This window comes from Dermacentor albipictus, unplaced genomic scaffold (genome assembly GCF_038994185.2).
Source record: "Dermacentor albipictus isolate Rhodes 1998 colony unplaced genomic scaffold, USDA_Dalb.pri_finalv2 scaffold_13, whole genome shotgun sequence".
Classification (NCBI taxonomy): domain Eukaryota; kingdom Metazoa; phylum Arthropoda; class Arachnida; order Ixodida; family Ixodidae; genus Dermacentor; species Dermacentor albipictus.
The window spans coordinates 15,270,830-15,282,887 of NW_027225567.1; the positions used below are offsets into that span (position 1 = coordinate 15,270,830).

Sequence of the window (12,058 nt, forward strand, 5' to 3'; positions counted from 1 at the left end):
CTATTTGGAAAAGATTTTCCGAGATTTTTTCTAGATTGATCATAAAGTGGCAAAAAAACTATTTTCCGCATGTAAATATGCATTATTTATACATGAATGCAGATGGGCTTGCATAAATGATTATTATAAGAATAAAGAAGCACGTACACTGGAATAGACATATTCTGATCCGGCACTACGGCAGCAGTCCGCAACGCAGGAATCAGCCCTCGACTATCTTGCCGAAGAGCAACCGGTGCGCACGTCCGTAGCGTAATAGAACCATCTACCTGAGCGCATGCAAACTAACTCGATGGTTGTGTGCCCGTCAGAAATAAAAAAGTCGCAGTTTCGCCCGAAAGGCGAAGAATCGATTGCGATAGCAAATTAGTGGACAGCTATACAAAGTAAGGACAGTAGTTTTATCGGCCGTATAAACTTGTGAACACAGGCATACTAACTAAATTAACGAACATGGTATCAGGCGAACACAAGCAAACCTGAACACACCTCACTCGATGACCGCGGAAACTCGCTGTCAAAACGCGGCAGTGAGGCAACGTGGCCACAGCAGCAGCGGGAGAATTGTCCTCTGTGCTACCGCTCGTATCAACACGAACTAAGTCGCGAAAACACAACGACGCGCGGACTCTGTACGCGGCGCAGATGACTTACAAGGTACAGAGGACCCGGCTGAATCCTGCGCGGCCGCCCGGGCCACCCAGAGTGGAAGATTAATTTTAACGCGATAGCGTTAAGGAGCTCGTGTCGCAGAAAAGCCGGTGTCGTCGGCGTCGGGTGTCGGCGTCGGCGGCGTTGACCGTGAGCGATAAATCACGGCAGGCGCTTCATAAATAAAAATTGGAGGACGCTTAAGCTTCGCCTTCAAGAGTGGGACGCGACAGCATTCCCGTCGACCCGCCAAGGGGTATAAGACAATGCGCTACGGCACAGCGATCACTTACGATGCGCCCCGCATCGGACTTAGCGCCCACCTATCACGCGGTGAGCGTCGAGCAACGCAGCGTTCGGCGCGGCAACGAAACGTGCGCCTGAGTGAACGGAACGAACCAAAGAACTCGGTGTCTCGGAGGGGAAACGATCTACGCCAGCCAAACGTCGTGATCGGCACGGGCAGAGAGATAGATAGTAATCTAAACCGGGAGCACGGCGAAGCGTCGTCAGGGGAGAGGGAGTCCCGCGACGCGCCTGGCAGCGGTCCCAATGCGCGCGCGGCGCGCCTCCTGTCGGGGCAGCGCCGTACATTGAGAGGAGGGGGTCTTCTGTGTTTGCCGCAAGATGGCTCTGCGTGTGCGGAAAGCGCAGAAGAAATGCAGCGGAAACGCACTTCGCAACTCGTGTAATTGTGACTTCTGTACGTTACATGTTCATAATTACCGATATACACCGCAGTATAACTTTCCACGGCTCGTTTCGAAGGCAACACCGCATTCACTAGAGGCGCGTTTGCACCGCTTTGAAGCATCGAACTCGTGGCTGAGTGGTAGCGTCTCCGTCTCACACTCCGGAGACCCTGGTTCGATTCCCACCGGGCCAATCTTGGAAGTTGCTTTTTATTTATGGAGTGCCTGCCGTGATTTATCGCTCACGGTCAACGCCGCAAAACGCTGACTTTTCTGCGACACGAGCTCCTTAACGCTATCGCGTTAAAAAGCAACTTCCAAGATTGGCCCGGTGGGAATCGAACCCGGGTCTTCGGAGTGTGAGACGGAGACGCTACCACTCAGCCACGAGTTCGATGCTTTCAAGCGGTGCAAACGCGCCTCTAGTGAATGCGGTGTTGCCTTCGAAACGAGCCGTGGAAAGTTATACTGCGGTGTATATCGGTAATTATGAACATGTAACGTACAGAAGTCACAATTACACGAGTTGCGAAGTGCGTTTCCGCTGCATTTCTTCTGCGCTTTCCGCACACGCAGAGCCATCTTGCGGCAAACACAGAAGACCCCCTCCTCTCAATGTACGGCGCTGCCCCGACAGGAGGCGCGCCGCGCGCGCATTGGGACCGCTGCCAGGCGCGTCGCGGGACTCCCTCTCCCCTGACGACGCTTCGCCGTGCTCCCGGTTTAGATTACTATCTATCTCTCTGCCCGTGCCGATCACGACGTTTGGCTGGCGTAGATCGTTTCCCCTCCGAGACACCGAGTTCTTTGGTTCGTTTCGTTCGCTCAGGCGCACGTTTCGTTGCCGCGCCGAACGCTGCGTTGCTCGACGCTCACCGCGTGATAGGTGGGCGCTAAGTCCGATGCGGGGCGCATCGTAAGTGATTGCTGTGCCGTAGCGCATTGTCTTATACCCCTTGGCGGGTCGACGGGAACGCTGTCGCGTCCCACTCTTGAAGGCGAAGCTTAAGCGTCCTCCAATTTTTTACCACCTGATGCTGTTTAACTTTCATTTAGCCCCCATCGAAATGCGGCAGCGCTGACCGGCATTGGATCCCACGACCACGTCCTTAGCCGCGCGACGCCGTAGCCACTAAGCCACCACGGCGGGTGCAACTGCGAAATTGAAGCCGAGCAGAAGTGACGTAGTTTTCAGTTAGCATAAATCGTAAGTCGAGCACCAATTTCGAGATGTTCATCTCGAAAATTTGTCAGGAAATGCATCGGATGTTCTAGTTAAGGTCGCCCTGAACTGTTGGGGGTACTTAGGGTGAGTGTGAAATTTAATACCAATTCATTTGGCGGTACTTTTTTAAGAACGGATATCTCGGCTACAATGGCTATTTCTTGAATCTGCGTCGTGCTCTTGTTTGTTTCTTTCTTTTTTCCTTTCCCTGCGTTTGGCCAAACACGCAGCCAGTATCTTGACTGCGTGCGCGCTACATCGCGAACAGTAAAGTTGAAGTGACCTCGTGCACAATGAAAAGGGTGGCCGCACGTGCGACGGCAACGCTCGCAAACAAAAGAGCTTGCAACGCAACGTTCACCGAGCCGAATGCACACAGTTGACAGCTGCAGTCGTGGCCGAGCGGTTAAGGCGATGGACTAGAAATCCATTGGGGTCTCCCCGCACAGGTTCGAATCCTGTCGACTGCGGTTTTTTTTTTTTTTACGTGGCGAGCCTGTATGCTTTTGTTCGGGGAGCCTGTCTGACACGTTTGTTTATGCTTCATATCTCCTTATTTTAGATGTTGAAGCAAGGGTACTGCGATCTTCGCTTAGCGCGTTGCTGCAGCATACGATAAGCATAGAAATAGAACTTATGCGACCAACGTCATTAGTAATATGTTTTCATGTCTCATCCGAAAAATAGCTATATCAAATATGAGATATTTACCGGTTGCGCGTTGTATTTAGAAGAATGGATTCGAACCTCCGTACACATAAACATTCCAATTTCATCTGTCTAGGTGCTTAACTTCGTTTTCACCAACCACCCTGTCGGCTCGTAGCCCACATATTCCAGGGTATCAGCAGCTGCCAATCTGACGCAGGATATGAAGCGGCATTCATTCCCGGTCGCCTTCCACGCAGGCCACAGCGACTGGACATTGACAGGCAGGCCCAGAAGATCGCAAAAGCATTAGCCACTCCCGCGGCAGAATTCTCTACCAAACCAAGCATGCATTGCGTTACGTATACACGGGTTGGGTATTTACAAGATTTCCGGAATTTTTTAAAGATCGCCTCTTGCTGATAACATAATCCTAGTCCTTAAGCTAATTTACTCAAAGAGGCGGACATTACTCGCACGAGAAATTGAAACGCATATTCAACTAGTTAGGAAAAGTACACCAATACATAAATAATTACACTATGCCACATATTACAATTTATGAATTGTAGCCGGTCAGTGTGCAAGGTATATCTATTTGGAATGAATGTCCAGAATGACGCCAGTTTCGAGATATGCGCAATCAAACTCGCAGTAAAGGTGCACTGTTGTTCTACTTACTTTTTAAAGAAAACGCTCGTTTATGCATTGAAGCACAAAAAGTAACTGGAACACCCATGTATTTCGCTCGGCACTTTGAGAATTCATGCCTGGAAGCTGGTGTCACCCTGAGAGTTCGTTCTGAGTGGATACGCCTTGCGAGCTCAGTGGCTACAATTCGTATTGAAATATGGGCTGTAAAGTAAGTAATTAAGAAGTTAATTAGTGGATCTTTGATAGTTAGTTGAATATGTATTTCGATTTCTCGTGATAGAATGTCTATCACTTCGAATAATCCAGCTAAGGGAGAAGAATTGTGCTATCTGCCGCAAGCGATTAAACATTCCGGAAAACTTAAAAATGATCACCCTGCATGCCAACTGGAGTCGGGTCTCCTTTAAGTTTTTATTGTTCGTGACAATCATATAGGAGATGGCAAACAATGAAGCCAGCGAGACCATAGGGGAAGGTAAATGCTACGTTTAATTGAAATGTAGAAATAATCAGGTAAAAGCAATGACAGTGGACGAAAATATTATTTGCCGTAGGTTACCGTGGCGCCATCCCTCTGGCCAGTTACTCGGGAATTCTCGTGTAAGATTAGGCCTGGCCAGCACTGGCAATATTTGCCAGCGCGGCGCACCGGCTAAACGCGGAGAACCTGGAACGTCCTTTTACTCTCAGGTGCGGAATGCTGTGCGAGCTCAGGAGCATGCAGCTGGAGTTCAAAAGCTGACGGGAGCGTGAATTGGTCAGCGATCGAGATAGGTAAGAGACGTGTGGACTATTGGAAAAAGCGGTATTGCTGCAGGCACATAGGTAATATTACGATGACGCAGCAGATTGGCAGAGCGCCAGATTACGATAGGGTAGAATATAGGCAACTTACAACGGCTAGGCGACTATTTGTCGCCTCCATTATTTAAAAGGGATGCCAGCAGAAATATTCACGTATAATTACATCTTTCGCCGGAGTCTGTTCACGGACCCTTTAAAATTATTTTTAATGTACATTCAAATCCCAGTATGTGTGCCCCCATGGCAGTAACGTGGTCTTTGTCAAAAGTATGTTATATTTCCTAGGCTTGGCTGCTTCCCCCTTCTACAGAACATAACAATTAAGAAGTCTTGCGGCCTTTACAGCTTTCGAAATATGTTACTGGGACGTTATGTGGAGTGAATTGCGAGATTCTTTGTAATAATTTTTCGCGCTTGTTGATCCACTGCGAGACTGCCAGATGACAGAAGGAAATCCTGACCAGTTCCTGGAAAAACAAACAAACAAAACTTATCAGATTCAACTTTGTACCACTTTTGGAGCATAAAGTTTCGAAGGAAACGAAATTTATCAATACACAGTTTTGACACCGGTTTATAAGAAGGGACACTCAATCACTCAGTTACAGTACTTCACTCAACTGTATCATCTCTTGATGACAATGGTTAGATAGATATGACCTGAGGTTAGAGCAAAGCACGTCAGCTTTTACTTCACGAGAGGCGAATTAATGCTTCAGCTTGAGAGAACTTTGATATAATCTAAATATTACGGATCGATGCATACTGAACCAACCGGCAAACAGTTTCCCAAAACACGTGGACAAAGATCAGCTTGTCTTTCAATAACAACATCTGGGGTATACGCTTCAGGTAGCGTCCTGGTTCTCCTCGTGTTCATATTGTATGTAAACGTTACTTTAAGCGCTGTAGTCGGGAATTAACATACAGATAGCACATGTCACCAAAACGAACCCAAGGAACAAAATAGGAACCTGCAAATCGATTTGTACCGAATCCTATTGCCTTAAACGCCAGGCCACGACTGCCGCTGCTAACAGAGTGCCCTGAATGGTCATTACGCGATAGAAATACAGTAGCAAGTTGCTATAATTTTCCGTAGGTGTGTTGCGGTGGGGCATGCGACCACTCTTTGGTTTTACGCAAGGACAAGTGGAATGTGTGGTAAGTAAGTGTTCTACAGTTGGTTCCTCTAAAATATGTGCATGACACGACGCAGGCTTGCCAAAAAAAATTACGTATGCAGTAGACGTGATTCCGACATGTACGGCGGAACCCCAATAGATATGTGTCAATCGTCTTATGCCCCAACCACTGGCACGCGCCGGAAAGCTTCGGCGCGCGCTGAAGGGTCAAATGCGTCAAAGCGTCGGTCGGAAATGCGGCGAAGCGGAACGTCGCGCAGCGATTATGTCTACTGCCGATGCTAGAAGTTTGCCGACGCGCGGCGAAGCTGCGCCGGCGTGCACCAATGAGAGGCTGCGGCGAGTCGCAGGCGTCAACCAATCGGAGGCTGCGGAGCCTTCGGCTGCTAGGCCTGTAATGGCTGACCATGCGGAGGGCGCCGGCACCAACGATCGTCCGAGTTCTTTGGACGCACGACGCGCGCGGCAGTGTTCCTGAAAGACAGTGTTGTAATAGTAGGCCGACAACGACACGACAGACCAACCGACGACCGTGGGTTGTGACAGTGCGACGTGGATCCGAAGCGACTTCGAACAACGCCGACTAATCCAACCTGCCAACTGGGTTCCGCCGGGCTCAGTGCGATCGTCTGCTAAAACAGCCAACCGAATCACGATTACCGCAACGTCTGTGCATGTTGTATGTGTATTTTGTTGTGCTCAAAACAAATGGAAACATGTTTACGAGCTCCGAAGTCTGAATAATCAACACTCGCCTATCGCCGATGTTGTTTACGTTACGCGTAGGCCTAGCGCGTCCATGGAGTTCGTAACTGGCGAGTGAACGAACTCACCTGAGAAACTCTGTCGAAGGAAATGAATTTTCAGGTCCGTTTGGTGCTGCAGTGATTTAAGATATGGCACTCCTGACTTCGTGTAATGTGTGATGTGGTGAATGAACCGTGTGGAAGTTGGGTTGGTCAACAGCGGCGTGTTTCGTGTGGTGTCGGTTGACTCAAGTTTAACGGGCAAGCTCTGCGCTGTTTCTAGTGGTAAACATAACTTCCGAAAGCGAAAGGCTCTAGTAGCCGAACTAGTGGAAGTACTTACATAATCAGCCGTGCCGCCTGTTTCAGCTGACACTGCGCTCTTCTATTCGGCATGTGAATCCAGTTCAGTACAAGTTCACTGTACTCATTCACTCACTTCTTTCTAGTGTGTCCGTCTTTTTGGCTAGTAGGGCATAAATCGCTCGTGTAGCAATCAAGAACACTGACGCACTGAAGCATACGTGACAACGCAGTCATGTTTGAGTCAGTGTGTCGTTATAGTTGTGCACTGCAAAAAGAAATTATCTGTTTGCAACGTGTCCCCTGTGTGCAGTGCATAGAAGTACCTGCATCATGCAAGACCTATGCATGTAGCAGCGTATACCACGATTGCTTCGATGCCCGCTTCAGAAGCAGCAAGTACTGAGTCAATGAAACTGTAATCGATTTTTTATCTCACTTTTTGCTTATGGAAAGTGTAGCTGGTGTGAGTGCATTGTGGGGAAGGTGAAAAGGTGTCATCAGGGTTATGTGCAGTCAGTATGCTTAAACTGCTGGAATCCCTTCAGCTTCTACTAAAATGTTTCTTGCTGCAATACTATAAATTGTAGTCAGGACAAAGATCTACTCAAAACCAAGTTACTAATGCATCTGCGCAGAATGTGTTTGATTAACAAGTTAACGCTTCCACAACAACAATATGCCGATGCACAGCATATGTGCTTACAAAAAATACATTCCGTAAAGGTGAACGACTGGGCCTACAATATCAAACTTCGTAGTAGCACCGTAGAAAGTGCTGCCATGCGTATCAGCCACAACGAAACTGCTGCACGTCCAACCTTCTTCCTTGGAGGCACTTCTATAAAGACTGTTCGGGCCCTTCTAATTCTGGGTGTAGCATTTAGCTGTTCTCTCAACTTTTCCGCATATGTCACCAGCACTGCATGTAAGCACCGGCCCATTCTTGCGTTTGTGTCCCGTGTCTCCCTTCCCTGGTGACCTAAGGTTTTGCGAGCACTCTACACTTCTATCATTCTGTCACAACTTGAGTACTGCTCATTAGTATAGTTCCCGTACCAAACTCGCGACGCTAAAAAACTTAAGCTTGTTCAGCGCCGGACAATACACACCCTTTACTCCCGTCTTTTCGGTTGTCACAAGCTCATGCCAGCCTTCGAGGATTGCCTCAAACCCTTAAAGTAGCACACCCTGCAATACCAACGCAACATTGCACAAGTCTATACTGCAGGGTGTTTGACGTCTCTGGACAGCACTAATCTTTCTTCAGTTCGTCTGAACAAGTGGTCAGCACAGCCTGTGCCCTCATCACGCCTCTATGGCCCGACACCACAACTCCATGATTATATCTGTCATACACAGCTTTCTCTTCACCCCCCTGGCGACTTGGATTCTCCTTCCTTGGAACCAGACTGAATTGGCACTCCTGTGTGTTGTGCACCTGTCGAATGTGTGCGTGTGTGCCGTGCTGTGTTATTGAGCAAGTGTGTGTGCATGTGGAGGGGAAGGAAGTGTCTTCTGCATCCTGCAAATTCCTGCTCTAGATTGCTGGTTATCAGATGCTCTAACATACAGGCATCAGCCTTCTTTTTAGTCTAGTGTGCGAAGTTACCACTAAGATTATTATTATTAATAATAATTTTATTATTATTATTATTAGAATCATCACTTTGACCACATTGATTGTGTTGAAGCCAGCGTGACACATAATTCAAAATATTTGTGGAGCTTTGTGGGCTCTCTCTTCTAAAAAGAGTGCCAAAGATGTACGTCTTCATCATGACAATAGTGGTGTTGTCTCGAACACTGCTGACGCCTTTGCAGAACATTTCTGTTTGCTATATTGTGTGAAATATGCTTCAAGTAACCTTCCTTCTCAGTCTGGCGCAGTGTATGCAAACAGTCAATGAAAACCTCGTTTCCAAGTATATGAAGTGCCTTAAACTTTGCCTTAAACTTTCCTTTTCTTGTGGTGTTGATGGTATTTCCTCCACAGAGCTTAACCCTTTGAGACGCTGTCTACACAATTGGGCACAGCAGGAGCGTGCATCAATAGCAAAAGCACTGATGAAAGTAATGGTATTTAAAATGTGTTTCATACATCATGAAACACTTATTATTGGAACTGTGCTGCAAGTTTGAATAGCATGCAGAATGTTTTAACAAAATGAGTGGGAAGGTAGACGGCCGGGTGTTGTTACTCTTTGTCAGTATGTTGTATGTGGCGGGTTCACTTCTTTCATTGTTTTTTACAATGTCGTGCACCAGGCATAATTGTCAAGTGGCTGGATAAGTGCTTTTCAAGCTTTTCAAAACACGAAATAGTACATGTTCTCATAGTTTGTGCTCCTGTAGTGAGTTTTCGCATGGAGTCGAAATTTTGTAAACTTGACAAAACTTGCTAAACAATTGAAAATTCTTAATATTTGCAGCAGCTGTACACATTCTACGATTCTGAGGATGCAAGAGATGTTGTGAAAGCAACTTTTCAACCAACGGGATGAAGTGGTGTCTGAAAGGGTTAAGACGTATGGAAGCATACTTGTTCCTCGTTCTCACAAGCATCTTCAATAGTTCCCTAAAGCCTAGTACCTTTTCTAGCACTCGGAAGGTAGCATGAACATTGCCCATGCAGAAATCAGGTGCTAGATGTGCATTTACTAACTGCTGACTTATATCTATCCTCTTCAGTGCGTCAGGTGTTTGAATCGATGTGGGATTCCTCGCTTTCTGTTAGTGCTAAGAGCATTTTAATAAATGAACAGCATGACGTTGTGTGCCGAGAACTTAAAACTATTTCAGACTGTCAACAGTGTTCACCACTGCATCGACTTCCAAATAGACATTTTTTCACTCTCAAACTTGTGCAGAAACAATAAGTACTCTTAAATGCTTCCAACACTATGACATTAAGTTATATGCACAAAAGGCACCATGTGAAAGTTTGATACACCCTACGTGATGCTCCACTCCTTAGGGTCGATGAAATGAAAGATCTCGGTGTGTACTTCGACAAAATGCTAAGCTTCTCTTCACATAGATAATTACACAAGATGCCCTTCCCGCTCTTGGAATTGCATGCCGTATATTGCATGATTTCCACTCACCTGTTGTGTTTCTGAAATTCTGCTCTGTGCCTCCAACTACTAGAGTATGCCTCTGTAGGAGGGAGGTGCAATGAGCAAATCTAATTTTGACCTCATTGAATGCATCCAGAATAAATTGATGTCTATCTTCAAGCACCACTTTTGCCATTCTGGCGACCACTGTTGAGCCTTCTCGAATATACTTCAACTCGCACCTCTAGATTCAAGTCTTAATTAATCGCACCTTTTGTTCCTGTATAAGGTGGTCCATGACATTATACATTCCTTAAAGCTCGTTAAGTGCACCAGTACAAAGGCTCTCTAGCTGTTCCTGGGCACTACAATAAAAATTTGAATGATTGATTATTATCGTAGTATGAAATTGTGCTTTTTAAGTATGTGCTAGTATACTATTTTAGTGCAGTAGCTTTTGTGCAATAAAAAAAGGGCATGGATGAAGAGAGAGAGAAAATGATAAATGAAAGGTATGGAGGTTAATCAGGACTGAGCCCGGTTGGCTAACCTACACTGGGGAAAGCGAAAGAGGGACGGAAAGATTAAAAGAGAAAGTCCACTGGGGATATCAGTCGGTCACTCAGTCCGGATCACAGACGCTGACTCCGAACCGGCCGATGTTGTCAAGTGAGAAATCTTCTATTGGATGCTTAGTGATCGTGATGGTATAAATACTGCGCTGGTGGAGCTGGTCTGAGTGGAAGAACCATCCGTATATATGTGGACTCGATCAAAGTAGAAAGTGTGCAAACAATCCAGAGCTGCTTGCTTCAAGGCCAAGGTAGGCAGGACGGTCTTCTTTCTTATCCCTGGAACCGTAAGACGCACTTGAGCTTGTTTTAAACACCACAAAGCTGAGGTTGAAGGTGCTGAGGGTGTGAAGCCCGATGGTAAGGAGGCACGATGGATGCCGACCTTGTTGGAGAAGGACGCCTGTGGTCGTCGTTCTGGCATGAATTAAGAAAGTGCAATAACATGCTATGTGCCTGATCATATGCATATGCATTGCGCTATTAATTTCTTCTGAGTTTTAATAATGGCTGGCTACTGTATGCAGTGTTGTGCAATAAAATAATATGCCACAGCAATTACTGCGTGCCTAGCAGAACAAATTGAATATATCTTTCTCAGTCAAAACATCATAGCAGGCTGAAAACAATAAACTGCAATTTTTCTTTTTGTGGTGACGAAGTGTATAAATTGTGAAAATAACTTGTTTATATATTTCTTATACTATGCAAATGAGCTGCTCCCATACATTCGAATAAGTGCTTCAATAGTATGACTTGTCAAAGGGCAACGAAGGACTCCTATTAAAACCCTCCAATTCTCAAGCTTGTATTATCTGACGGTATGTCATTTCATTAATGTAAAGAAAGGCAAACTTGATATGTGGAAACCAGTTACAATAGAACATGGCCCTTACACTGTGAAAATGTTTTGTAGCAATACACTCAATGTGAAGGCCTCCGGATGCGGTGTTGATGCATCAAAACAATCTAGAATAATAGAGGTGCTCCATGGGCTAGATTTGGCAGAATCAAGTATTGGGGGGAGACAAGATACGAATTACATAAATTTTAGCTATTCTAGTTTTTTTGTTTTTTTTTGTTAGCGCTACAGGTGTTTCAATTCTGCTTTGCTGATTTTCTCAGAACCCACTTTTTCACGTTTCTCATGCACCAACAAGCATAATTATATTGACACGGATGCTTTATCTGTATCCGGTTACCGTATTTCACCGGCTAAAAAATGTTAAACGTTATCGCTCGGTGCAGGATGCGCCTGAACGTATCGGAAGTTTCGCGAATGTTATCGATGGTTCTGTCTGTTGTCGACGAACCTTGCTAATCTGATTGCATACGCGACACGAATTGTGTTGTAGTTTCTGGAAGGCGCGCGGGCACCAGCGAATAGGCTGTGACTTTCTACGACTGATGTATGCAAACCGACGCGCTTGACCCGCAGATGAGATTTTCTACGATTGCCGACATTGCTCGCCGCTATCGTTGCGATTGAGCCGGCACTATTTATTTACCGTCACTACTACGTGGCAATATTTCCAACACAGATTTTTTTCAGGTATACA

The 12,058-nt window shown here is 46.2% G+C and overlaps 1 protein-coding gene and 1 non-coding gene across 2 annotated transcripts in view; one reads left to right on the forward strand and one right to left on the reverse strand.

Annotated features, from left to right (window-relative positions):
• The window catches only part of LOC139051612 (neprilysin-1-like), a 49,249-nt gene that overhangs the window by 31,645 nt on the left and 5,546 nt on the right, over positions 1-12,058 (reverse strand). The gene's annotated exons all lie outside the window — the stretch shown is intronic.
• On the forward strand, positions 2,957-3,038 carry TRNAS-AGA (transfer RNA serine (anticodon AGA)). The gene has a single exon. It is a non-coding gene; the product is annotated as a tRNA-Ser (tRNA).